At 47.6% G+C, this 27,834-nt stretch overlaps 4 non-coding genes across 4 annotated transcripts; all 4 read right to left on the bottom strand.

The window, feature by feature from the left end:
• Positions 1–4,568: 4,568 nt before the first annotated feature.
• Positions 4,569–4,642, bottom strand: trnak-uuu (transfer RNA lysine (anticodon UUU)). The gene has a single exon. It is a non-coding gene; the product is annotated as a tRNA-Lys (tRNA).
• Positions 4,643–11,928: 7,286 nt separating this feature from the next.
• trnak-uuu (transfer RNA lysine (anticodon UUU)) lies at positions 11,929–12,002 on the bottom strand. The gene has a single exon. It is a non-coding gene; the product is annotated as a tRNA-Lys (tRNA).
• Positions 12,003–19,440: 7,438 nt separating this feature from the next.
• trnae-uuc (transfer RNA glutamic acid (anticodon UUC)) lies at positions 19,441–19,512 on the bottom strand. The gene has a single exon. It is a non-coding gene; the product is annotated as a tRNA-Glu (tRNA).
• Positions 19,513–21,851: 2,339 nt separating this feature from the next.
• On the bottom strand, positions 21,852–21,924 carry trnaf-gaa (transfer RNA phenylalanine (anticodon GAA)). The gene has a single exon. It is a non-coding gene; the product is annotated as a tRNA-Phe (tRNA).
• Positions 21,925–27,834: the final 5,910 nt, after the last annotated feature.

Here is a 27,834-nt window from a genome sequence, read left to right as displayed (position 1 = left end):
CCCCGGCACCCAGGACGCCCGACCCGGTGAACGGGGTACGTATGTCTGTGGGCGGATCCGCGACCCCCCCTATCAGCAGGGTCTCTCCATCCCCCCCCGGGCGGCACGGGCACGATCTCCTCCCCCCGAGAGGCAGAAGACCCCCGCCGCTGTTTAGATGTAGCGGGCGGGGCCGCATGATCCGCGAGTGGCGCCAACTCCCCATCCACGGGGGGCCGTCCCTTAGCAGGTTTCCCCCCCGCTTCCAGGGAGTGGTGCCTTTTCTTCTTGCCGGAGGGTCGCGGAGGGAGGGGGAGCCCCATGTCTGCTGGGGCCCCCACCTCCGCTCCCTCCTGACCACCCGCCAGCCCGGGCTCTGTCGCGACCGCGAGATGTTGACCGGCCGTGGTCACGACCACGGCCTTGGGCTGGCTCGACCCGTTAACGTCCCGGGGACCAGCCTCCTGGTGCTTCGTCTTCTTCAGCGCTTTTCGCGGCCGAGGGTGCCCTCCGCCCGCGCAGTTGACTCTCCCGACGCGGGGGCGGGGTTAGGGGGAGGAGCGGTGGCGGCGCCAGCCTTGGCCGCCGTAGCTTGTTTGGCGGCCTGGGAGGCGGGGCAGTTCTTCTTTAGGTGCCCCACCTCCTTACAGGCATGGCACCGCCCACCCTCCGCCGTCCAGAAGACACGGTAGGCTGTCCCGTCATGGAGGGCGTTAAAGCCCCCCTCCGTCACCTCCTCCCGTGCCAGTGTAATAAAGGCTTGGCGACGGAAGGAGTAAACATGCCGGAGGCTGTTATCCTTGAGGCCGAGCGTCAGCGGCGTTATCCCCGACCTCACCTCCCCCAGTTGACGCAGGTGGGGGAGGAGGAGCTCATCCGGAAGGAAGGGCGGGACGTTGGAGATGACAACCCGCTGCACGGTGGCCTCCAGCGGGTCCACCGGCAGGAAAGTCCCGCCCACCGTGAGCCCCTTGCTCAGGGCTAGGGACACCGCCCGCTCGGACCTCAAAAAGACAACAGCCTTCCCGTAGACCTTGGAGGCCGCAACGATGGCCGAGGGGCCGACAACCTCGGCCATGGCCTTCACGCAGGCCTCAATGGTCATGTTGGGGTGGGCGTAGGCCTTGACCCCATTCTTCCTCGTCAAGAGGCGAAACGGCGCCGGCCCAGCAGGAGCGGCAGAAACAGCAGGAGCGGCCGCCGCGGCAACTCCCGCATACGTCCTGCTGGGTCCCGGCACCGGCGAAGATGGTGACGTCATAATCTCAGGCCGATGGATGGAGACGGCCTTAATGGATGTCGGGATAACCGCCTCTCCCACGTCTGCCAATATTAATTTGGGAGAGGGGCTCCTTTGTCCGATGTTTATGCCTTAAGAGGTATAGCTCACAAGAGCAGGAGAGCAAGTGAGGGAGGGATGGCGCCCAAAGAAAGGAGGGAGTCCGCAGGGGTGGGCTGCCGCTGAAGTGGGTCGAAGAGGGGCGGGGCTGCACCTTCTTCCTTCTGGTGGGCAGTGGGGAGGAGATGTCTTCCCGGAGACAGCCGAAGCTGCCTCGGCTCAGTCCTCCAAGGATGGAAACAAAAGAAAAGTAACTTCACCCAGGCAGCTCCAGCTGTCCCGGGACAGACACTTGGGGGGAAACCCCCTGTCCTTGTATGGTCTTCTTCCTCCCCCTACCTCCAGCCGTCCACACCTCACGGCGCCGACCTCCTCTTCCTCCCTCTGTGTTGACGGCCGAACCCGCAGCAGCACACCCCTCACGGCTGATGTTGATGGTGATGGTGTTCTCCTTCTCCCTCCTTCCCTGTTGATGGTTCCTCTCGTCTCCTTCTCCTCTGGCTGGCTGACTGTGCTGTGCTGTGCTCTGCTCTGCTCTGCTCTCAGCAAGTTGTGAGTGTCACAGAGATTAACCTCTCACTACAAAAAATCCCCCATGATACCAAACAACTCAACTATCACTTTACCCACCAACCAGCACCTTTTATACAAAACCTGCAGTCACCTGACTCCAATTCAATGATTCGCTGTTGTGATACGATTGGATGTGTTTCAGAAAAAAACTCAATGTCTTTAGAATCCTCCTTTCATTCAATCACTTCCACTGTCCTATTTCATAAGTTTCATTCGAAAAAAATGAAAAAAAGGAAAGAAAAAAAGATGGAGATAGTGAGCGGTGTAACTGAGTTCAGAGATACAGAGAGACACCAGCAGAGGGAGGTAGAGAGCGGTGTAACTGAGTACAGAGATACAGAGAGACACCAGCAGAGGGAGGTAGAGAGCGGTGTAACTGAGTACAGAGATACAGAGAGACACCAACAGAGGGAGGTAGAGAGCGGTGTAACTGAGTACAGAGGTACAGAGAGACACCAGCAGAGGGAGGTAGAGAGCGGTGTAACTGAGTTCAGAGATACAGAGAGGCACCAGCAGAGGGAGGTAGAGAGTGGTGTAACTGAGTACAGAGATACAGAGAGACACCAGCAGAGGGAGGTAGAGAGCGGTGTAACTGAGTACAGAGATACAGAGAGACACCAGCAGAGGGAGGTAGAGAGCGGTGTAACTGAGTACAGAGATACAGAGAGGCACCAGCAGAGGGAGGTAGAGAGCGGTGCAACGAGATGCAGAGAGACACCAGCAGAGTGTCCAGGAAACCAACCTTTTATCTGAAATCTGAGGCGGGATCTAAACTGCACAGTGGAGGAAGCATTACTGTGTATCTAACCCGTGTTGTGCCTTTCCTGGGAGTGTTTGATTTGACAGTGTCGAGGGAGCTTTGCTCTCTATCTAACCCGTGTTGTAACTGCCCTTCTACAACTGGAATGTTTCTCCTTCTTTCCTCTATGAAAACCCTTCACAATTTTGAACACCTCTATCAAATCTCCCCTTTACGTTCTGTGCTCTCAGGAGAACAGCCCCAGTTTCTCCAGTCCCTCATTCCTGGCACCATTCTAGTAAATCTCTTCTGCATCCTCTCAAAGGCCTTGACATCCTTCCTAAAGTGTCCAGAATTGAACACAATACTCTAGCTGAGGTCTAACCAGTGTTTTATCAAGGTTCAGTATCAACTCCTTGCTTTTGTATTCAATGCCTCAATTAATGAAGCCAAGGGCCCCATTTGCTTTCTTAACAGCCTTCTCAACTTGTCCTGCCACCTTCAAAGATTTGTGTAATTACACCCCCAGGTCTCTCGATTCCTCCACTCCATTTAAAATTGTTCCATTTAGTTTATATTACCTCTCCTCATTCTTGCTACCAAAATGTATCACTTCACAATTCTCTGTATTAAATTTCATCTGCCATGTTTCTGCCCATTTCACCAGTCTGTCTCTGTCCTCCTGAAGTCAGTTACTATCCTCAACATTGTTTATTACATTTCTGAGTTTCGTGTCATCTGCAAACTTTGAAATTATACCCTGTACACCCAAGTCCCGGTCATTAGTATATATCAAAACGAGCAGTGGTCCTAATACTGAGCCCTGGGGGACACCACTGTATACTTGCCTCCAGTCTGAAAAACAACCGTTCACCACTACTTTCTGTTTTCTGCCCCTTAGCCAGTTTTGTATCCACGCTGCCATTGTCCGTTTAATCCCATGGGCTTCAATTTTGCCAACAAGTCTATTATGTGATACTTTAACCTCCCTTAATCTCTCCCTGCATAGAAACTCCCCGACCCATATTCATGGCCACCCCCTGGACCTTGCAATCATGTGGCCTCTCTGCTCCCGATCGTGTCAATCATGGATAAGGCCATCTCTGATCACTTCCTTGTATTCCTCTCCACCCACATGGAATCATAGAATCATAGAAAGGTTACAGCACGGAAGGAGGCCATTCGGCTCATTGAGTCCATACCAGCTCTATGCAAGATCAATCCAGCTAGTCCCACTCCCCCAATGCACATCACAGAATGAACACAGGAATCCCACTTTCTATGAGCGGTAACAGGCTGCGGTTATGGTGCAGACCGGGACCCAGGGCTGAGGCTGTGCTCATCAGTTACTCTGGGAGTGGCACAGTCTGGTTCATGACTCGCCGGGGGTGAGAGTAACACCAGGGAGTCAGGCTGGTGTTTCGAAGGGTGTGGGTTCCAGCTCCCGTTCCAGGACTGGGACACATGATCCAGACTGACTGTTTCGTGCTCAGAGGGAGCTGCATCGTGAGAGGTGCTGTCCTTTGAATGAGGTGTTTAATGGGGGTCCCTTCTTTCTGCTCCGAGGTGTAAAAGATCCCGTGACAATTTGTGAAGAGCCGTGTCTCGTTCCTTGTCTCACTGAGACTCTCAGTTAATTGGTTTGTTCTCTCCACAGATTCGGCCTGACTCGCTGAGTTTTTCCTGAATATTCTGTGAGTGTTTCACTGAGCCTCGGGTTTTACAGTGAATGATAAAAGGATTGTAGTCAAACACTTGGCCATGAGCTGCTGAGTGACCTGTCTGGACATTGTTGCTTTTAGTGCACTGTCCCTTTAAGAGCTGTGGTCTGCCTCATTTCTCAGTGTGATTGTGGGTCTGACACAGAAGTGAGGGAGGAAGCAGCAGCCACAGCCCGGACTGCAGGCACATTGCGAGGCTGGGACTAAAAAGCTGTTATGTCCACACCGGGAGTCGAACCCGGGCCGCTTGGGTAAAAGCCAGGAATCCTCACCGCTGGACCACATGAGAACTAAAGGGATGGTCAGGAGGAAGGGTTTTTTTACGCAGCGAGTTTTTATGATCGGGAATGCACTGCCTGAAAGGCCGGTGGAAGTGGGTTCAATCGTAACTTTCAAAAGGGAATTGAGTGAATTGTTGACATGAAAAAATTTGGAGAGATATGGGGAAAGAGCAGGGGAGTGGGACTAACCCACTTCCTTCTGTGTTCATCCCTGGAAAAAACTCTCCCCCAGGTCACGTACAACAGCACTTTCAAATTCCTAACTGTCTGGACTTTGGCCCTCCATTCACCACGACATTTCTGCAGCTACCCATCTGCTCGATCAGACCCTCACCTCCATCTTTGATGCACTTCTCCCCATTAAAACCATTACTCTTCTCTCACCCTGGTCGATCCTCCTCGTACTGCCCTCATTTCCACTCCTGTGAGCCCAAGGGACGCAGACTTGAACATTTATGGTGGACAACTGGTTAACCATTCATCACCAGATCTGGCGGGTCCTGCTCTCCTCTGACAAAACTGTTCACTATTCCAGGATCATCCTGGAATGTAAAGATAACCCCTGGCTTCTCTTCTCCACTACAAACCATCTTCTTCCACTCCCCTCCCCCCATCTTCTGAAACATCTCAATTAGATCACCCCTTAACCTCCAATACTCAAGGGAATAAAAGTCTCGTCTGCAAGACCTGTCCTCATAATTTAACCCTTTTAGCCCCGGTATCATTCTGGTGAATCTGTTCCACACCCAGTCAAGGCCAATATGTCCCTCCTGGGGTCCGGTGCCCAGAACTGAACGCATTTCTCCAGATGTGGTCTCACCAGAGCTTCATGCATCTGTATCATAACTTCCACCCTTTGTATTCCAGCCCCTTCAGATGAAGGCTCACATTCCATTAATTATTTTTTGTACCTGTCCACTAGTTTTTAGTGATTTCTGGAGATGGACCCCTGAACCTCTCTGCTCCTCCATCGTTCCTAGTTTCTCGTCATTTAGAAAATACTCTGATTTATCTTTTTAAGGTTCTAAGTGGATTATATCTCACTTCCCCACATTGAACTCCATCTCCCACAGTTTTACCCTCTCATTTAATCATCAATGTCCCTTCACTACTTCCTGCTCCCATCTACACTATTTACTGCGCCACCTAACTTGCTGGTTTAAGGGTGAAAACTGCCCTCCGCTTCACTGTAAGTGCAAGAGACAACTTTGTCGATGCCGTGTCGTGTTGCAGACCGGCTCGTTGGACCTGCTCGTTTCATCTCATCTCATTTTCAGCAAACCGGAATATTCCTGAAATAGAGGATGGTGAATCACAGCTCGAGAAACCGATCCCCTCGACCAATGGGGACTGCGCCTTCCAACAAATAGGCATTGATGGGGCAAGGTGGGTCTGCTGCTCAGAAATAATACAGCACAGATCATCACTCGTGCAAGCTTCATACCCTTTAGTTTGGAAAAGTAAACTGATGGGAGACAGCTGCTGTCGTGAATGGGTTTCCAAAACTCAAATCAAATGGATTTGTCCTGTGTTGTGAATTACTATTTGTCTGATTCAGGTCATCAGAGCAGTGGGGACTGCATTTTGGACATTCCGAATACCAATGCCCTGTCACGTGAGCCTGTCGTTCTATTCCCGTTCCAAGTCCTCTTTTAAATTTCCATGACTTCCCCGAAATTTGCTTGGAGGACTGTTCGAATCGCAGTCCAGCCCTTCCCACTGTCGCATCCTCTAAATCTCCACCCAGGATTTTCACTGGTGCAACTTTCATCAACTTGAGCTACTTTTTAATTTCAAAAGCAAAGTGCTGCGGATGCTGGAAATCTGAACTATAAACAGAAAATGCCGGATACACTCAGCCGGTCAGGCAGCATCTGTGGAGCGAGTTCTGATGAAAGGTCACCGACCTGAAACATTCCCTCTGTTTCTCTCTCCACAGAGGCTGTCTGACCTGCTGAGAGTTCGCAACATTTTCTGTTTCTACTTTTTAATTTTTTTCATACACCAACTGTGCCAATCCATCACTCGACCCACTGCGCGGCATCTGGTGGTTTGGATTCGGGGCTCTCACCGCCGCGGTGTGGGTTCGATTCCCGGTGAGGGAAATAATTTGTCCAAAACAATTATGAACTTTATTAAATAAATACATGAAACTCTGTTAAAGATGAATAATTGTTGTAATCGTCATTAATGAAGCGATAACTTTCTGCAGACTGACTGACGGAAATACTAACATGGTTACCCAGTGACACGTGGGGAAGTTATTGTGTTTTGCATGTGATGAACTTTCATCCGTTCTCATTTGTATTTCCAGAGACTGGTTAAAATGTTCTTGACACCAGGAATGTGGTGCAGCCGTTGTCAAATTTAACAGGAAAAGCCAATTCTTTTCACAGGAGAAGAAACTCACCCTGGAGATTTCCAAATAAAGTTCCCGCCCGGGAATCTTTCGCGCATAAAGCGAACAGTGATAACCGCTACACTCCGGAAACCGCGACCTAATTTATGGCGTGTTGTGGGTTCATCAAATAATTACATTTGATATCTTAACTTGCTCTTTATCTGTTACTTTCGATTTACATCCTCACCAGTTTTATACAGAAACAAGTAACAATGTTTCCGGGATGTGGTTTGTTCAATAACTCTGTCACTCAGTGTGAGAAATAAAACACAGACCGCCTAACGCAGGGCTCCAACCCATGAGCATAAATCTGCTACATGGCCGGTTAGCTCAGTTGGTTAGAGCATGGAACTAGTAAACACCAGACTTTACAAACAAACAAATCCACACAGAAAGTCAAGGGGAATATTTTTTTCAATAACAACCATTACAATGTTTGATATACCTTCGCCCCAGAAAGCCAGAAAATGCTGGAAATACTCAGCAAGAACCATAAGAAATAGGAGCAGGAGTGGGCCATCTGGCCCCTCGAACCTGCTCCGCTATTCAACAAGATCATGGTTGATCTTCTACCTCAACACCATTTTCCTGCACTATCCCCATATCCCTTGATGTCGTTCATATTTAGAAATCTATCGATCTCTGTTTTGAATGTACTCAATGACTGAGCCTCCACAGCCCTCTGGGGGAGAGAATTCCAAAGATTCACCACCCTCTGAGTGAAGAAATTTCTCCTCATCTCAGTCTAAATGGCCGACCCCTTATTCTGAGACTGTGACCTCTGGTTCTAGACTCCCCAGCCAGGGGAAACATCCTCCCTGCATCTACCCTGTCGAGCCCTGTAAGAATTTTGTATGTTTCAATGAGATCACCTCTCATTCTTCTAAACTCTAGAGAATACAGGTCCAGTCCACTCAATCTCTCCTCATAGGACAATCCCGCCATCCCAGGAATCAGTCTGGTGAACCTTCGTTACACTCCCTCTATGGCAAGTATATCCTTCAGCAAATCAGGCAGCATCTGTGGAGAAAGAAACAGAGTAAAGGACCGAAATTTTAACCCCACGAATGGGTGGGTTGGGAAGGTAAAAATAGTAAAAATAACTAAAACCCGACCCCAACCCGCCCACTCCTGGTTTTAACGGAGGCGGGTCGGTCAGTGAAAGCTTTGAAGGAGGCTGCGGGCCTCCATTTTCACAGCTTTTTTATTTATAACTCCTGGGGGCCGGGATTCCTGGGCCTTCTCCTTCACACCACATGAGAGGAGGCGAGAAGGCCCGAAACAGCAGGTAAGAGCCTTTACAGCACAGCTTGTGGGCCCGGAGGAGCAGGAGTGCTTCCCCCAGGACCAACAAGCCAACCTGCCGTGATCCCACACAGGCGATCGGCCGACCCCCTCCAAATCTCCGACACCCCTGCACGAGCGACGAACCCCATGATCTCCGACCCCCGCGATGGTCCCCAACCCCGACCCCCGATGACTGAGTCCTCGCTCCGATGACTGACTCGCCGATGCCCCCGATGACTGACCCACCCATGGTCCCTGACTACCTCCCATGACCGCCCCCCCCGCCCCCCCCCCCCGATAAAATCTTGCTCAATGAGTTTGATTCCCGTTGTGTTTTCTCTCTGTCGGTTTGCTGATAAACGTTTAACTCGCGTCTGTTCCCGTCAATGGTCACAAGTAGTAACAGACAGAGCGGGTCTGACCGCCCCGAGATGTGGAAAAGACATCAGTTCAGGACAAATGCCTCAAATCAAATGGTCTCCCGGCACCGAGAGAAAAATTCCAGAGAAAAAGGCAGAAGAGAAAAGAGAAATAAAAACTCAATAAAGACACGATCAATATTTCCCATTCTTGATGCCTGTCTATTTCTTCCCCAACCTTTCTGTGCCGGTTAAAATTTCAGTGAAATAAATGCGAGAATCGACTCAAAGAACGAGAACAGAGCAACAAAAATCACCGAACACAGAATCAAACCCAGAGACCTTCAGATCTTCAATCTCACGCTCTCCAAACTCAACTATTTCGGCTCCACTGTAAATTGGACTTTGTGACATCACCTTGGACAAAAATATAAACCGGGTGGAATTTCCCCTCCCGCTCATTCCTCACTCTGGGGGAATGGGACCCGGTCAGATCTCGGAGCTCAGGTTATGTTAATGTTCAGCTGATGACATCTGAACATTATCTTGTGTTTGGCCTCATTAAATCAGGTTCATGGGCACTTTCTTCCATCATCCCTTCTTCCCTGAAGCAATGTGGTGCAGCCGTGGCCAAATTTAACAGGAAAAGCCAATTATCGCCCGCTTCCCACAGGAGAAAAAGCTCACCCTGGAGATTCAAGCGGAGCAAATTCGCAAATAACGTTCTCATCTGGGATCGAACCGGAGACTTTTCGCGTGTGAGATAAATGTGATAACCGCTCCACTCCAGAAACCATTGCTCAATTTATAGCATCGTGTGGCTTCTCTGTTAAACAACATCTGTCCCACACAAAAGGCTCTCAATCCTTCTCTTTCACAAACATTTCACTGATCAAAACTTCACAAGTCACACAGGAAAAAGTCTTCATTTCAAAATCATTAAACTCCCGAAGGAGCTGCGGGAACAGATTGAACGGTGTAACTGTGCACAGAGATACAGAGAGACACCAGCAGAGGGAGGTAGAGAGCGGTGTAACTGAGTACAGAGATACAGAGAGACACCAGCAGAGGGAGGTAGAAAACGGTGTAACTGAGTACAGTGATACAGAGAGACACCAGCAGAGGGAGGTAGAGAGCGGTGCAACTGAGTACAGAGATACAGAGAGACACCAGCAGAGGGAGGTAGAGAGCGGCGTAACTGAGAACAGAGAAATGCAGAGAATCGAACAACACCAGGTTGTGGTCCAACAATTTTATTTGAAAATGACAGCTTTCGGAGGCTTTCTCCTTCGTCAGGTGAGACACCAGCAGAGGGAGGTAGAGAGCGGTGTAACTGAGTACAGAGAGAGAGACACCAGCAGACTGTGCAGCAAAGCAACCTTTTATCTGAAATCTGAGGCGAGATCGAAACTGCACAGAGTAAAGGAAGCATTACTGTGTATCTAACCCGTGTTGTACCTGCCCTGGGAATGTTTGATTTGACAGTGTAGAGGGAGCTTCATTCTGCAGAGAACCCATGCTGTACCTGTCCTGCGAGTGTTTGATGGGGCAGTTCAGAGTGAACTTTAATCAGTCTCTCCACATAACTGAAGTCCCTCATCCCTGGCACCATTCTAGTAAATCTCCTTTGCACCCTCTCCAAGGCCTTGACATCCTTCCCAATGTTTGGTGTCCAGAATTGAACACAATACTCCAGCTGAGGCCCAACCAGTGTTTTATAAAGGTTTAGTATCAATTCCTTGCTATTGTATTCTGTGCCTCAATTAATAAAGCCAAGGGCCCCATTTGCTTTTTTAAACAGCCTTCTCAACTTATCCTGCCACCTTCAAAGATTTGTGTAACTACACCCCCAGGTCTCTCTATTCCTGCACTCCCTTTAAAATTGCACCATTTACTTTTTATTTTCTCTCCTCATTCTTCCTACCATAATGTATCACTTCACAATTCTCTGCATTAAATTTCATCTGCCATCTTTCTGCCCATTTCACCAGTCTGTCTCTGTCCTCCTGAAGTCTGTTACTATCCTCAACATTGTTTATTACATTTCTGAGTTTCGTGTCATCTGCAAACTTAGAAATTATACCCTGTACACCCAAGTCCCGGTCATTAGTATATATCAAAACTAGCAGTGGTCCTAATACTGAGCCCTGGGGGACACCACTGTATACTTGCCTCCAGTCTGAAAAACAACCGTTCACCACAACTCTCTGTTTTCTGCCCCTTTCCCAGTTTTGTATCCACGCTGCCATTGTCCGTTTAATCCCATGGGCTTCAATTTTTAAAACAAGTCTATTATGTGATACTTTATCCTCCCTTAATCTCTCCCTGCATAGAAACTCCCCGACCCATATTCATGGCCAGCCCCTCGACCTTGCAATCACGTGGCCTCTCTGCTCCCGATCGTGTCAATCATGGACTTCCTTGTATTCCTCTCCACCCACATGGAATCATAGAATCATAGAAAGGTTACAGCACGGAAGGAGGCCATTCGGCACATTGAGTCCATGCCAGCTCCATGCAAGATCAATCCATGTAGTCCCACTCCCCCAATGCACATCACAGAATGAACACAGGAATCCCACGCCACTTTCTATGAGCGGGAACAGGCTCCAGTTATGGTGCAGACCGGGACCCAGGGCTGAGGCTGTGCTCATCAGTTACTCTGGGAGTGGCACAGTCTGTTTCATGACTAGCCGGGGGTCGGAGGAACACCAGGGAGTCAGGCAGGTGTTTAGAAGGGTGTGGGTTCCAGCTCCCGTTCCAGGACTGGGACACATGATCCAGGCTGACTGTGTCGTTCTGAGAGGTAGCTGCATCGTGAGAGGTGCTGTCCTTTGAATGAGGTGTTTAATGGGGGTCCCTTCTTTCTGCTCCGAGGTGTAAAAGATCCCGTGACAATTTGTGAAGAGCCGTATCTCGTTCCTTGTCTCACTGAGACTCTCAGTTAATTGGTTTGTTCTCTCCACAGATTCGGCCTGACTCGCTGAGTTTTTCCTGAATATTCTGTGAGTGTTTCACTGAGCCTCGGGTTTTACAGTGAATGATAAAAGGATTGTAGTCAAACACTTGGCCATGAGCTGCTGAGTGACCTGTCTGGACATTGTTGCTTTTAGTGCACTGTCCCTTTAAGAGCTGTGGTCTGCCTCATTTCTCAGTGTGATTGTGGGTCTGACACAGAAGTGAGGGAGGAAGCAGCAGCCACAGCCCGGACTGCAGGCACATTGCGAGGCTGGGACTAAAAAGCTGTTATGTCCACACCGGGAGTCGAACCCGGGCCGCTTGGGTAAAAGCCAGGAATCCTCACCGCTGGACCACATGAGAACTAAAGGGATGGTCAGGAGGAAGGGTTTTTTTACGCAGCGAGTTTTTATGATCGGGAATGCACTGCCTGAAAGGCCGGTGGAAGTGGGTTCAATCGTAACTTTCAAAAGGGAATTGAGTGAATTGTTGACATGAAAAAATTTGGAGAGATATGGGGAAAGAGCAGGGGAGTGGGACTAACCCACTTCCTTCTGTGTTCATCCCTGGAAAAAACTCTCCCCCAGGTCACGTACAACAGCACTTTCAAATTCCTAACTGTCTGGACTTTGGCCCTCCATTCACCACGACATTTCTGCAGCTACCCATCTGCTCGATCAGACCCTCACCTCCATCTTTGATGCACTTCTCCCCATTAAAACCATTACTCTTCTCTCACCCTGGTCGATCCTCCTCGTACTGCCCTCATTTCCACTCCTGTGAGCCCAAGGGACGCAGACTTGAACATTTATGGTGGACAACTGGTTAACCATTCATCACCAGATCTGGCGGGTCCTGCTCTCCTCTGACAAAACTGTTCACTATTCCAGGATCATCCTGGAATGTAAAGATAACCCCTGGCTTCTCTTCTCCACTACAAACCATCTTCTTCCACTCCCCTCCCCCCATCTTCTGAAACATCTCAATTAGATCACCCCTTAACCTCCAATACTCAAGGGAATAAAAGTCTCGTCTGCAAGACCTGTCCTCATAATTTAACCCTTTTAGCCCCGGTATCATTCTGGTGAATCTGTTCCACACCCAGTCAAGGCCAATATGTCCCTCCTGGGGTCCGGTGCCCAGAACTGAACGCATTTCTCCAGATGTGGTCTCACCAGAGCTTCATGCATCTGTATCATAACTTCCACCCTTTGTATTCCAGCCCCTTCAGATGAAGGCTCACATTCCATTAATTATTTTTTGTACCTGTCCACTAGTTTTTAGTGATTTCTGGAGATGGACCCCTGAACCTCTCTGCTCCTCCATCGTTCCTAGTTTCTCGTCATTTAGAAAATACTCTGATTTATCTTTTTAAGGTTCTAAGTGGATTATATCTCACTTCCCCACATTGAACTCCATCTCCCACAGTTTTACCCTCTCATTTAATCATCAATGTCCCTTCACTACTTCCTGCTCCCATCTACACTATTTACTGCGCCACCTAACTTGCTGGTTTAAGGGTGAAAACTGCCCTCCGCTTCACTGTAAGTGCAAGAGACAACTTTGTCGATGCCGTGTCGTGTTGCAGACCGGCTCGTTGGACCTGCTCGTTTCATCTCATCTCATTTTCAGCAAACCGGAATATTCCTGAAATAGAGGATGGTGAATCACAGCTCGAGAAACCGATCCCCTCGACCAATGGGGACTGCGCCTTCCAACAAATAGGCATTGATGGGGCAAGGTGGGTCTGCTGCTCAGAAATAATACAGCACAGATCATCACTCGTGCAAGCTTCATACCCTTTAGTTTGGAAAAGTAAACTGATGGGAGACAGCTGCTGTCGTGAATGGGTTTCCAAAACTCAAATCAAATGGATTTGTCCTGTGTTGTGAATTACTATTTGTCTGATTCAGGTCATCAGAGCAGTGGGGACTGCATTTTGGACATTCCGAATACCAATGCCCTGTCACGTGAGCCTGTCGTTCTATTCCCGTTCCAAGTCCTCTTTTAAATTTCCATGACTTCCCCGAAATTTGCTTGGAGGACTGTTCGAATCGCAGTCCAGCCCTTCCCACTGTCGCATCCTCTAAATCTCCACCCAGGATTTTCACTGGTGCAACTTTCATCAACTTGAGCTACTTTTTAATTTCAAAAGCAAAGTGCTGCGGATGCTGGAAATCTGAACTATAAACAGAAAATGCCGGATACACTCAGCCGGTCAGGCAGCATCTGTGGAGCGAGTTCTGATGAAAGGTCATCGACCTGAAACGTTCCCTCTGTTTCTCTCTCCACAGACGCTGTCTGACCTGCTGAGAGTTCGCAACATTTTCTGTTTCTACTTTTTAATTTTTTTCATACACCAACTGTGCCAATCCATCACTCGACCCACTGCGCGGCATCTGGTGGTTTGGATTCGGGGCTCTCACCGCCGCGGTGTGGGTTCGATTCCCGGTGAGGGAAATAATTTGTCCAAAACAATTATGAACTTTATTAAATAAATACATGAAACTCTGTTAAAGATGAATAATTGTTGTAATCGTCATTAATGAAGCGATAACTTTCTGCAGACTGACTGACGGAAATACTAACATGGTTACCCAGTGACACGTGGGGAAGTTATTGTGTTTTGCATGTGATGAACTTTCATCCGTTCTCATTTGTATTTCCAGAGACTGGTTAAAATGTTCTTGACACCAGGAATGTGGTGCAGCCGTTGTCAAATTTAACAGGAAAAGCCAATTCTTTTCACAGGAGAAGAAACTCACCCTGGAGATTTCCAAATAAAGTTCCCGCCCGGGAATCTTTCGCGCATAAAGCGAACAGTGATAACCGCTACACTCCGGAAACCGCGACCTAATTTATGGCGTGTTGTGGGTTCATCAAATAATTACATTTGATATCTTAACTTGCTCTTTATCTGTTACTTTCGATTTACATCCTCACCAGTTTTATACAGAAACAAGTAACAATGTTTCCGGGATGTGGTTTGTTCAATAACTCTGTCACTCAGTGTGAGAAATAAAACACAGACCGCCTAACGCAGGGCTCCAACCCATGAGCATAAATCTGCTACATGGCCGGTTAGCTCAGTTGGTTAGAGCATGGAACTAGTAAACACCAGACTTTACAAACAAACAAATCCACACAGAAAGTCAAGGGGAATATTTTTTTCAATAACAACCATTACAATGTTTGATATACCTTCGCCCCAGAAAGCCAGAAAATGCTGGAAATACTCAGCAAGAACCATAAGAAATAGGAGCAGGAGTGGGCCATCTGGCCCCTCGAACCTGCTCCGCTATTCAACAAGATCATGGTTGATCTTCTACCTCAACACCATTTTCCTGCACTATCCCCATATCCCTTGATGTCGTTCATATTTAGAAATCTATCGATCTCTGTTTTGAATGTACTCAATGACTGAGCCTCCACAGCCCTCTGGGGGAGAGAATTCCAAAGATTCACCACCCTCTGAGTGAAGAAATTTCTCCTCATCTCAGTCTAAATGGCCGACCCCTTATTCTGAGACTGTGACCTCTGGTTCTAGACTCCCCAGCCAGGGGAAACATCCTCCCTGCATCTACCCTGTCGAGCCCTGTAAGAATTTTGTATGTTTCAATGAGATCACCTCTCATTCTTCTAAACTCTAGAGAATACAGGTCCAGTCCACTCAATCTCTCCTCATAGGACAATCCCGCCATCCCAGGAATCAGTCTGGTGAACCTTCGTTACACTCCCTCTATGGCAAGTATATCCTTCAGCAAATCAGGCAGCATCTGTGGAGAAAGAAACAGAGTAAAGGACCGAAATTTTAACCCCACGAATGGGTGGGTTGGGAAGGTAAAAATAGTAAAAATAACTAAAACCCGACCCCAACCCGCCCACTCCTGGTTTTAACGGAGGCGGGTCGGTCAGTGAAAGCTTTGAAGGAGGCTGCGGGCCTCCATTTTCACAGCTTTTTTATTTATAACTCCTGGGGGCCGGGATTCCTGGGCCTTCTCCTTCACACCACATGAGAGGAGGCGAGAAGGCCCGAAACAGCAGGTAAGAGCCTTTACAGCACAGCTTGTGGGCCCGGAGGAGCAGGAGTGCTTCCCCCAGGACCAACAAGCCAACCTGCCGTGATCCCACACAGGCGATCGGCCGACCCCCTCCAAATCTCCGACACCCCTGCACGAGCGACGAACCCCATGATCTCCGACCCCCGCGATGGTCCCCAACCCCGACCCCCGATGACTGAGTCCTCGCTCCGATGACTGACTCGCCGATGCCCCCGATGACTGACCCACCCATGGTCCCTGACTACCTCCCATGACCGCCCCCCCCGCCCCCCCCCCCCGATAAAATCTTGCTCAATGAGTTTGATTCCCGTTGTGTTTTCTCTCTGTCGGTTTGCTGATAAACGTTTAACTCGCGTCTGTTCCCGTCAATGGTCACAAGTAGTAACAGACAGAGCGGGTCTGACCGCCCCGAGATGTGGAAAAGACATCAGTTCAGGACAAATGCCTCAAATCAAATGGTCTCCCGGCACCGAGAGAAAAATTCCAGAGAAAAAGGCAGAAGAGAAAAGAGAAATAAAAACTCAATAAAGACACTATCAATATTTCCCATTCTTGATGCCTGTCTATTTCTTCCCCAACCTTTCTGTGCCGGTTAAAATTTCAGTGAAATAAATGCGAGAATCGACTCAAAGAACGAGAACAGAGCAACAAAAATCACCGAACACAGAATCAAACCCAGAGACCTTCAGATCTTCAATCTCACGCTCTCCAAACTCAACTATTTCGGCTCCACTGTAAATTGGACTTTGTGACATCACCTTGGACAAAAATATAAACCGGGTGGAATTTCCGCTCCCGCTCATTCCTCACTCTGGGGGAATGGGACCCGATCTGATCTCGGAGCTCAGGTTATGTTAATGTTCAGCTGATGACATCTGAACATTATCTTGTGTTTGGCCTCATTAAATCAGGTTCATGGGCACTTTCTTCCATCATCCCTTCTTCCCCGAAGGAATGTGGTGCAGCCGTGGCCAAATTTAACAGGAAAAGCCAATTATCGCCTGCTTCCCACAGGAGAAAAAGCTCACCCTGGAGATTCAAGCGGAGCAAATTCGCAAATAACGTTCTCATCTGGGATCGAACCGGAGACTTTTCGCGTGTGAGATAAATGTGATAACCGCTCCACTCCAGAAACCATTGCTCAATTTATAGCATCGTGTGGCTTCTCTGTTAAACAACATCTGTCCCACACAAAAGGCTCTCAATCCTTCTCTTTCACAAACATTTCACTGATCAAAACTTCACAAGTCACACAGGAAAAAGTCTTCATTTCAAAATCATTAAACTCCCGAAGGAGCTGCGGGAACAGATTGAACGGTGTAACTGTGCACAGAGATACAGAGAGACACCAGCAGAGGGAGGTAGAGAGCGGTGTAACTGAGTACAGAGATACAGAGAGACACCAGCAGAGGGAGGTAGAGAACGGTGTAACTGAGTACAGTGATACAGAGAGACACCAGCAGAGGGAGGTAGAGAGCGGTGCAACTGAGTACAGAGATACAGAGAGACACCAGCAGAGGGAGGTAGAGAGCGGCGTAACTGAGAACAGAGAAATGCAGAGAATCGAACAACACCAGGTTGTGGTCCAACAATTTTATTTGAAAATGACAGCTTTCGGAGGCTTTCTCCTTCGTCAGGTGAGACACCAGCAGAGGGAGGTAGAGAGCGGTGTAACTGAGTACAGAGAGAGAGACACCAGCAGACTGTGCAGCAAAGCAACCTTTTATCTGAAATCTGAGGCGAGATCGAAACTGCACAGAGTAAAGGAAGCATTACTGTGTATCTAACCCGTGTTGTACCTGCCCTGGGAATGTTTGATTTGACAGTGTAGAGGGAGCTTCATTCTGCAGAGAACCCATGCTGTACCTGTCCTGCGAGTGTTTGATGGGGCAGTTCAGAGTGAACTTTAATCAGTCTCTCCACATAACTGAAGTCCCTCATCCCTGGCACCATTCTAGTAAATCTCCTTTGCACCCTCTCCAAGGCCTTGACATCCTTCCCAATGTTTGGTGTCCAGAATTGAACACAATACTCCAGCTGAGGCCCAACCAGTGTTTTATAAAGGTTTAGTATCAATTCCTTGCTATTGTATTCTGTGCCTCAATTAATAAAGCCAAGGGCCCCATTTGCTTTTTTAAACAGCCTTCTCAACTTATCCTGCCACCTTCAAAGATTTGTGTAACTACACCCCCAGGTCTCTCTATTCCTGCACTCCCTTTAAAATTGCACCATTTACTTTTTATTTTCTCTCCTCATTCTTCCTACCATAATGTATCACTTCACAATTCTCTGCATTAAATTTCATCTGCCATGTTTCTGCCCATTTCACCAGTCTGTCTGTGTCCTCCTGAAGTCTGTTACTATCCTCCACATTGTTTATTACATTTCTGAGTTTCGCGTCATCTGCAAACTTTGAAATTATACCCTGTTCTCCCAAGTCCCAGTCATTAATATATATCAAAAAGAGCAGTGGTCCTAATACCGAGCCCTGGGGGACACCACTGTATACTTGCCTCCAGTCTGAAAATCAACTGTTCACCACTACTTTCTGTGTTCTGCCCCTTAGCCAAATTTGTATCCACGCTGCCATTGTCCGTTTAATCCCATGGGCTTCAATTTTGCTAACAAGTCTATTATGTGATACTTTATCCTCCCTTAATCTCTCCCTGCATAGAAACTCCCCGTCCCACATTCATGGCCACCCCCTCGACCTTGCCATCTCACGTGGCCTCTCCACTCCCCATCGTGTCAATCATGGATAAGGCCATCTCTGATCACTTCCTTGTATCCCTCTCCACCCACATAGAATCATAGAATCATAGAAACGTTACAGCACGGAAGGAGGCCATTTGGCCCATCGAGTCCATACCGGCTCTATGCAAGATCAATCCATGTAGTCCCACTCCCCCAATGCACATCACAGAATGAACTCAGGAATCCCACGCCACTTTCTATGAGCGGTGACAGGCTGCGGTTATGGTGAAGACCGGGACCCAGGGCTGAGGCTGTGGTCATCAGTTACTCTGGGAGTGGCACAGTCTGTTTCATGACTAGCCAAGGGTGAGAGTAACCCCAGGGAGTCAGGCTGGTGTTTAGAAGGGTGTGGGTTCCAGCTCCCGTTCCAGGACTGGGACACATGATCCAGACTGACTGTGTTGTTCTGAGAGGGAGCTGCATCGTGAGAGGTGCTGTCCTTTGAATGAGGTGTTAAGTGGTAATTTGTGAAGAGCAGGGAGTTCTCCCGGTGTCCTGGCCAATATTCTTTCCCCAACCATCAGCACCCAACAAACAGGAGGTCTGCTCAATATCTCATCACTGTTTGTGGGATCTTGCTGTACACAACTTGGCTGCTACGTTCTCTTATAAAACGATAGTGACTGAACTTCTAGTGAAGTGCGTTGGGATGTCCTAAGGATGTGAAAGGTGCTATACAAATGCAAGTTCCTTGTTTCTCACAGTGGGCCGTGTCTCTTTCCTTGTCTCATTGACACTCTCAGTTAATTGGTCCGTTCTCTCCGCAGATGGGGCCCGACCCGCTGAGTGTTTCCAGATTGTTCTGTGTGACCTGTCGGGACATTGTTGCTTGCTTCCCTTCAGCTTGTGGGACTGGGTTTTTGGTGCACTGTCCCTTTCAGTGCTGTGGTTTGCCTCATTTCTCAGTGTGATCGTGGTGCGAACTCAGAAGCAGCAGCCACAGTCCGGACTGCAGGCAAATTGGGAGGCTGGGACTAATAGTTCACAATTCCCACACCGGGAGTCGAACCCGGGCCGCCTGGGTGAAAACCAGGAATCCTCACCGCTGGACCATATGGGAACTGAAAAACCAACTAGCAAGAAGGGCACTGAGACTACAACCGGAAAGTTAACGGACGATTCAAAGGAGGTATTCACAATTATGAAAGGTATTGACAGAGTATTTAAGGAGAAATTGTTTCCAGTGATGGAAGGGTTAATAACCAGAAGAGAAAGATTTAAGGTAAATTGAAAGACAGTCATGGGGGGTGTGACTAAGATTGAGACCATTCATTCAGCTGCCTCTGCAGCTCCCCTCCCTTCCCCGAGCCCACCAAGTTAATCTCCGATCTCCCCTCATGCCCTCTCTGAGCGCTCTTGACCATGAGACCCACCTCCTGCTCCCTCGACCCTATTCCCACCAAACTGCTGACCACCCAACCTCCCTTCCTGGCCCCATGTTAGCTGACATTGTTAATGTTCTCCTCTCCTCAGGTACGGTCCCCCTCCCCATCAAATCTTCCATCATCACCCTCCTTCATAAAAGACCCACCCTTGACCCCTGTGTCCTTGCAAACTACCACCCCATCTCCCACCTCCCTTTCCTCTTCAAAGTGTTGTCGCCTCCCAAATCCATGTCCATCTTTCCCACAACACCATGTTTGAATCCCTCCAATCAGGTTTCCACTCCTGCCACAGTACTGAAACGGCCCTTGTCAAAGTCACAAATGACATCCTCTGTGACTGTGTAGAGGGAGATTTAATCTTGATCTAACCCTTGATGCACCTGCCCCCACAGTGTTTGATGGCACAGTGTAGAGGGAGCTTTACTCTGCCATGTACTGTACAGTATCAATCTGTGATGGAGCAGAGCCCTGCTCTTTAATAGAAATCATTCTTTCGATGAGCCACTGAGCCCCTGAAGCAGCCTCCGAGACACAAAGTCTGATTTCCATCCCACAGTTCCAGCAGTTTGCGAGGGCTGGGCCACGTTAACAGCAGCTCTCTGTTCCTGGTCTGGAGCTGAGGTGTTGTGTATTGTCCCTGACACAGGGACCAGACGGTGAGCTGCTGGCTCCTATTGTTCTGGGATCATTCCCTGCTGCTCTGTTCTCACCTCTTCACTGGGTCTCAGATTATTACCAGCCATCTTCCTGATCAATAAACAATCGCCAGTCTGACCGCGGAGATTTGAAATGAGTGAAACATTTCATGTGTCTCATCCCTCTCCCTGGACACAAATAAATAGGCCGTCATGAAATGTTCACAGTCCGTTTCTTGAGCCTTCTCCTTCTTAGAAGAATCTTTTAAACTCCTTGCTAAAGTGACCATTGATCTTAATGTCTTGTTTTGCGGTATGTTCTAGATTGTTCCAGGTCAGCATTGTAATAATTCGGTGGTAGTTGAAAAGTGGGATCATTATATTAAATCTCGATATTTATCACAGCCCCGCCCCCCAAACATTCAAACCACCGTTCAGGAGGAGAACCCCTCTGCTCACTGACCTACATTGGCTCCCAGTCCACCAACATCTCAAATTTTAAATTCTCATCTTCGTGTTCAAATCCCTCCATGACCTCGCCCCTCCCTATCTCTGTAACCTCCTCCACCCCTACAACCCTCCGAGATCTCTGAGCTCCTCCAATTCAGGCCTCTTGCGCATCCACGATTTTCATCGCTCCACCATTGGCGGCCGTGCCTTCAACCGACTGGGCCCAAAGCTCTGGATTTCCCTCCCTAAACCTCCCGCCTCTCGACCTCTCTCTCCTCCCTTAAGACACTTAAAACATACCTCACCTGTCCCAATATCTCCTTATGTGGCTCCGTGTCACATTTAGTTTGATAATCGCTCCTGTGAAGCGCCTTGGGACGTTTTACTCCGTTAAAGGCGCGATATAAATGCAAGTTGTTGTTGTTGTTGTTGTTGGGGTGGAGAAAGGGTTTTCTTTCTTTTTATGACTCTTTTCTATCTCTCTATTTCTTTCCTTTCTCGGACTCTGTTTTCCGGGTCTGTTTACTGACACACATTACAATCTGTGTCACTCGGTGTCTAACAATGTGAGGCAATGTGTTTTATTCCCGCTGTGTTATCTCTCTGGCGGTTTGCTGATAAATGTTTAACTCGCAGCCTGTTCCCGTTAATGGTCACAAGCAGTAACAGACAGACAGAGCGTGTCTGACCGCCCTGAGATGTGGAAAAGGCATCAGTTTAGGACAAATGCATCAAATCAAATGTTCATCGAACACCGAGACAAAAACCAGAGAGAAAGGCAGAAGGAAATAGAGAAATAAAAGCTAAATACAGACATCCTTGATGTCTCTCTATTCCATCCCCAACCGTTCAGTGTCGGGTAAAAATGTCAGTGCAAATAAATGTTCAAGAATCGGCCCAAATAAGAAGAAACAAAATAACCCGAAAACTGCCGAAACCCGGGATCGAACCAGGGACCTTTAGATCTTCAGTCTAACGCTCTCCCAACTGAGCTATTTCGGCCCCACTGCAAACTGATCTTTTGGGTCATCCTCTTGTAATAAAATCTAACCCCGGGTGGAATTGCCCCTCCCGCTCATTCCTCACTTCGGGAGAATGAGACCGACCATCAAGGAGAGATTTTCTGATCCTGTCGGTGAATCTCATTTATATTAAACATTCCTTGAACTCTCTGCCGGGGGGATTCAGAGCTGGGGTTCGCCATGAACCAGCTTCCCCTCAATTCCCAGCTTTATCAGTGAATCGACAAACAAACGCTCGACAGAGCTCAGGTTATATTAATAATAAAAACAGAAAATGCGGGAAACACTCAGCAGGTCAGGCAGCATCTGTGGAGAGAGAAACATCCTTTCAGGTCGATGACCTTTCATCAGAACTCTCTCCACAGATGCTGCCTGACCTGCTGAGTATTTCCAGCATTTTCTGTTTTTACTTCAGATTTCCAGCATCTGCAGTATTTTGCTTTAGTTTTACAGCTTGTATTAATGTTCTGCTGATGATATCTTAATATTATCTTGTTTTTGGGCCACTTTAATCAGGTTCATGTACAAATTCTTCCATCATCCCTTCTCCCACATCGCTTCTCTCTCTCATTCATTCTTTTCTCCTTTCAATCCAGAAGAGGGCGGGAATCAGAGCTCACCCCCCCGAACCCACCGCACACAGACCCCCGTCTACCACCCCGTGTGATCCAAGAGACAATTCAATACATTACACTCTGTATAAACACAGAAAGCTGACACACCAGGGGAGATCGCACGGTGTTGGACACGGAGTGAAATAAACTGAAGTGTTTATAAAAAGTGACAGATCACAACACGTGTCTCTGTCTCTCTGCGCCCTCCCGGCCTGTGCTGATTGAGCTGATCTCAACTGATGTGGTACTGAATCCCACACAGAGCAGGATGGGCACATGTTCAATCTCCAGCCTGCACTGAGTGAGCTGATCTCACGAGGTGTGCTACTGTGCCCCGGAGCAAGAGAAGCCGAGGCTCAGTCCCGGGCCTGTGCCGAGTGAGCTGACTCAATGTGTTCCTGGTAATTTTCATCAACATCTTTGAATGTGGCAGCACGATTTGTTCAAGCCGTTAAAACTGCATCCAGTTCCTTGGCTTAATAATAGAGAAATAGAGTACAAAAGCAAGGAAGTTATATTAAACGTTTATAAATCATTGTTCAGGCCTCATCTGAAGTATTGTGTCCAATTCTGGGCACTATAATTTATTCAGGATGTCAAGGTCTTGGAGAGGATGGAGAGGAGATTTCCCAGAATTATACCAGGGATGGGGTTTAGTTGTGTGGAGAGACTCGAGAACCTGGGATTGTTCTGCTTCGAGCAATGAAGGTTAAGGGTAGAAGTAATCCACGTGTTCAAAATTAAGAGGGGTTTTGATCGAGTAAATAAGGAGAAACTTCACCCACTGGCGGGAGGGTCGGCAACCAACGGACGCAGATTTAAGATAATTGGCGAAAGAACTAGAAGGGAAATAAGGAGATTTTTTTTACACAGCGAATTGTTATGATCTGGAACGCACTGCCTTAAAGGATGGTGGAGCTCGATTCAATCGTAACTTTAAAAGGAGAATTGGATAAATACTTGAGTATCTCTCCACAGATACTACCTGACCTGCTGAGTGTTGCTAGCAGTTTCTGGGTTTATTTTTGAGCTTTCACTGGAGCAGTTTTCCTGACAACCTGCAACTTGCCTCAAGGGCGCAGCTTCAAGCACAACTTTCTTGTGCTCTTCTCACACACAAGATCACACTTTACTTTCCGACACACGCGCTTTAAAATCTGCCGTTTCCGCACACAGCGTCCTGCGCCACGAGAATTTGAAAGACCTTCCGCTCATGGCCTGTAATCGCTCCTTTTTCCCCACAGGCGCTCTTTACATTTATCCTCCACTCGATTCAATCACAAATTTCAACAGAACTATTAAGATCAAGGCGGAACACTTCCGCTCTTACTGCACCGCCCCAACTTGTCAAATGTGCAACTTTCAACCGCCATTCGCAGCTCTGTCGCGCTGCCCGTCGCTCACGCAACTCAACTGCTGAGAGAAAAGAGCCAACAAGCATCAAAACAAAAACCAGTTCTTCAGTTACCATCCCCTGGATCACAAGATTCCCCAAGTAAATTTCGTGAACATTCGGGCGGCTGTCTTTCCAGAGACCAGCCCTGCTTTCGTCGTGTTTGTCTGTCGAGCGGTCACGCAGATCGAAATGTATCGACTGGTTTCAAGGCACAAATGAACATTGGTGCGAATGGGACATGTGCCCAATAGAAACAGCGGTCGGAGCAGAGCAAAATTAAAGGCGTGAGATCGTGAAAGTGAATGTTAGAGTCGGCAATGGAGCAGGAAAGTGTCCATGAAATGGAAGGAGGGAAGTGAAGGCGGCCTATTGACGATGGAAGAAAGAAAAAGCGGGGAGAAGAGGCGGGTTTGAACTGTGGAACATCAAGTACAGGCATGTGAGAGTGCTGGGATTTGAAGGAATGGATAGGTTTTCGCCACCAACAAAAAATATTTCTTATATATATTAAAGATTGATATATTGCTGCATTCTATCAGTATGTGTGGCAGAGGATAAAAGAGGTGAGAAAGTTATGCCGTGACTCGGATTCGAACCGAGGTTGCTGCGACCACAACGCAGAGTACGAACCACTATACGATCACGGCGCCACACCTCAGCTGTTGTTACAAGACCCGAACCACAGCAATAAGCAGCGCCTCAAATTGTTGCAGAATAGCGGTCCAGCCCCTCCCACGGCCCATCCTTTTAATATCCACCCAGCAATTTCACCAGTGCTGGTTTCATCAACTTGTGCTTCTTTTTGAATTGTTCTCGGTGTTATCTGTCCTGATCCTTTACTTGGCCCACTAGAATCCTAGAATCATAAAAAGGCAACAGCACGGAAGGAGGCCATTCGGCCCATCGAGTCCCCGCCGGCTCCATGCAACAGCAATCCAGCTGGTCCCACTCACCCGCCCTATTCCGGTAGCCCTGCAATTCTTTTCCTGTCAAGTACTTATCCATTTCCTTTTGAAGGCCATGATTGAATCTGCCTCCACCAACCCCTCGGGCAGTGCATTCCAGATCCTAACCACTCGCTGTGTAAAAAAGTTTTTCCTCATTTCACCTTTGGTTCTTTTGCCAATCACGTCAAATCTGTGTCCTCTGGTGCTTGACATTTCCACCAATGGGAACAGTTTCTCTCTATCGACTCTGTCTGTACCCTTCATGATTTTTAATACCTCGATCAAATCTCCTCACAACCGTCTCTGTTCCAAGGAGAACAACCCCAGCTTCTCCAGTCTGTCCACGTAACGAAAGTCCCTCATCCCTGGAATCATTCTTGTAAATCTCCTCTGCACCCTCTCTAAGGCCATCAGATCTTTCCTAAAGTGCGGTGCCCAGAACTGGACACAATACTCCAGTTGTGGCCAAACCAGTGTTTTACAAAGTTTCATCATGACTTCCATAATTTTTTACTCGATGCCTCTATTTATAAATTCCAGGATCCTGTATGCTTTTTAATCGGCTTTCTTAACCTGCCTTGTCATCTTTAACGATTTGTGCACATATACCCCCAGATCTCTCTGTTCCTGTACCTCTTTTAGAGTTGTGCCCTCTAATTTATTTTGCCTATCCTCGTTCTTCCTACCGAAATGTATCACTTCACATTTTTCTGCATTAAATTTCATCTGCCACGTGTCCGCCCATGCCACCAGCCTGTCTATATCCTCTTGAAGTCTATCACTATCCTCCTCACTGGTTACTACCCTTCCAGGTTTGTGTCATCTGCAAATTTTGAAATTGTGCCCTGAACACCCAAGTCCAAGTCATTAATATATATCAAGAAAAGCAGTGGTCCCAGCACCGACTGCACGGCATCTACAAATTTGTCCAATGCCCCTCGAGTGAAGCGGGATCACTTTTCACTCGTAAACCAGCAACCCTGATGTTAAAATCATCTGCCGGAGAAAGACGCGATTTCAGCGCGGTGACACTGGGCCAGAGTAAAGTTCAGTTAATGTGATTGCAGAGTGGCGAGGGAGTCAAAGGATATGGGGAAAAGGCGGAAAAGTGGAGTTGAGGTAAAAATCAGATCAGCCATGATCTCATTAAATGGCGGAGCAGGCTCGAAGGGCCAAATGGCCGACTCCTGCTCCTATCTCTTATGGTCTTATGATCTTATGGTGGCGAGAGGGTGGATTTGGAACTCCTGTGCGGCTGCTTTGCGCAGGTAACACGACTTGTTACAAACTAAACCATTAATTCACCGAGCTAAAGTTTGAGGTTGCAGCGACAAGAACCTGATTACATTAATTACAGGAAATTAATGAAACTCTGTGAAAGATGAATAATTGTTGTAATCGCCATTGATCAACCGATAACTTTCTGCTGCAGACTGACAGAAACACTGACATGGACACTGGGTGACAGAGAAACTTTAATCAGTTTCAACAACAACAACTACAAATACAACGTCCATTTATATCGCACATTTAACGTAGTGAAACGTCCCAAGGGGCTTCACAGGAGCTTTTTTAAACAAAATTTGACACCGAGCCACAGAAGGAGATATTAGAAGCAGATGCTTCACGTTTCAGTGAATCTGTTTGAATTATTCATTTGATGACATTTTGTTCACCTTTCCACGGATCACTGTCGAAAGAAGAATTACCGACCACTTTTCCATCTCATGTTGATCATGTCCACAGTAAAATTACGTGGGTAGCGCGGGAGAGAGTGAGAGAGAGAAAGAGACAGAGACCCATTCGGGAAAAGATAGAAAATGTGAGGCACATACACAGACAGACAGACACAGACACAAAGAAACAGACACACATACATAGACACATAGAGTGACTCAGAAATACAGAGACAGACGATCGATAATTTGGCTGATTTTTGTTCTTTTTCTGTCGTAGATTTCGTGAAATCTTGCAGGTCAATTAAAATGAGCATAAAACTCGAGGTGTTCAATGCCGTGGAATTTTAATTCACTTCAGAATTATTAATTCTACAAGAAACTTGTTGAATTTTGAAACGCAGAGATGAAAGGGGAAGAAAAAAGACAGGATCTGAAATCTACCAGATTCGAACCTACGCGGGGTAAACGAATGGATTTCCAAACTATCACCTTCATCACGAGTTAGTTAAAATCACAATTGCTCTGCATCCAGTCCCCAAACAGTCTCCGTTCAATAATATTCTGAAAGCAACAATCAGCTGTTTATTTTTCTCTGTAGTTTTTTTTAGGAAGAAGCTTGGCGAAGACATAAAATTAAAGTTGGCGTCTAATAAATGCTTCCTCCCCGTCGGGGAATTAAACCACGGACTCAGGCGGGGCAACTCACCACGATAAAAGAGAAAGAAAGAACGAAAGAAAGACAGTCAGTTGTTCGTTGTCTAACAAAGAGATGGAAATGTTAAAGGTTCTTTCAACGGTGGCCCGTGGAAAATTAAACAAACTGTGATCAAATAAATAGTTAAAAGAAATTCACTGACACATGAAGCATTTTTAACGCCATCTGAGGTGAGTGTAGAATCAATACAGTAGTTCCTCGTTAGTATAGTGGTGAGTATCCCCGCCTGTCACGTGGGAGACCGGGGTTCAATTCCCCGACGAGGAGGTTAAACTTTCACTGCCTTCAAAAGCTTTTATCTCCAATATTGGATGTGGAAAGTGCAGTGTAAAACTGACTCGGAGATTCCCACTTTCCTCAATTGAAATGAACTGATATTCCAGCGGTTTTAAAATCTGCTCTGTGCGTCATTCTTCACCTCGATGTCAGACTTGCTTCTGTGATGGTGGGGATATCGGGAGGAGGCCGAGATGGATCATCCTTCTGGCTGAAGATGGTTGCTCACAGCTCAGCCTTGTCTTAAGCACTCACGTGCTGGG

The sequence above is a fragment of the Heptranchias perlo genome, chromosome 35 (genome assembly GCF_035084215.1).
Source record: "Heptranchias perlo isolate sHepPer1 chromosome 35, sHepPer1.hap1, whole genome shotgun sequence".
Classification (NCBI taxonomy): domain Eukaryota; kingdom Metazoa; phylum Chordata; class Chondrichthyes; order Hexanchiformes; family Hexanchidae; genus Heptranchias; species Heptranchias perlo.
Note: the sequence above shows the minus strand (reverse complement) of the source record. Positions and strands in the feature narration are given on the sequence as shown.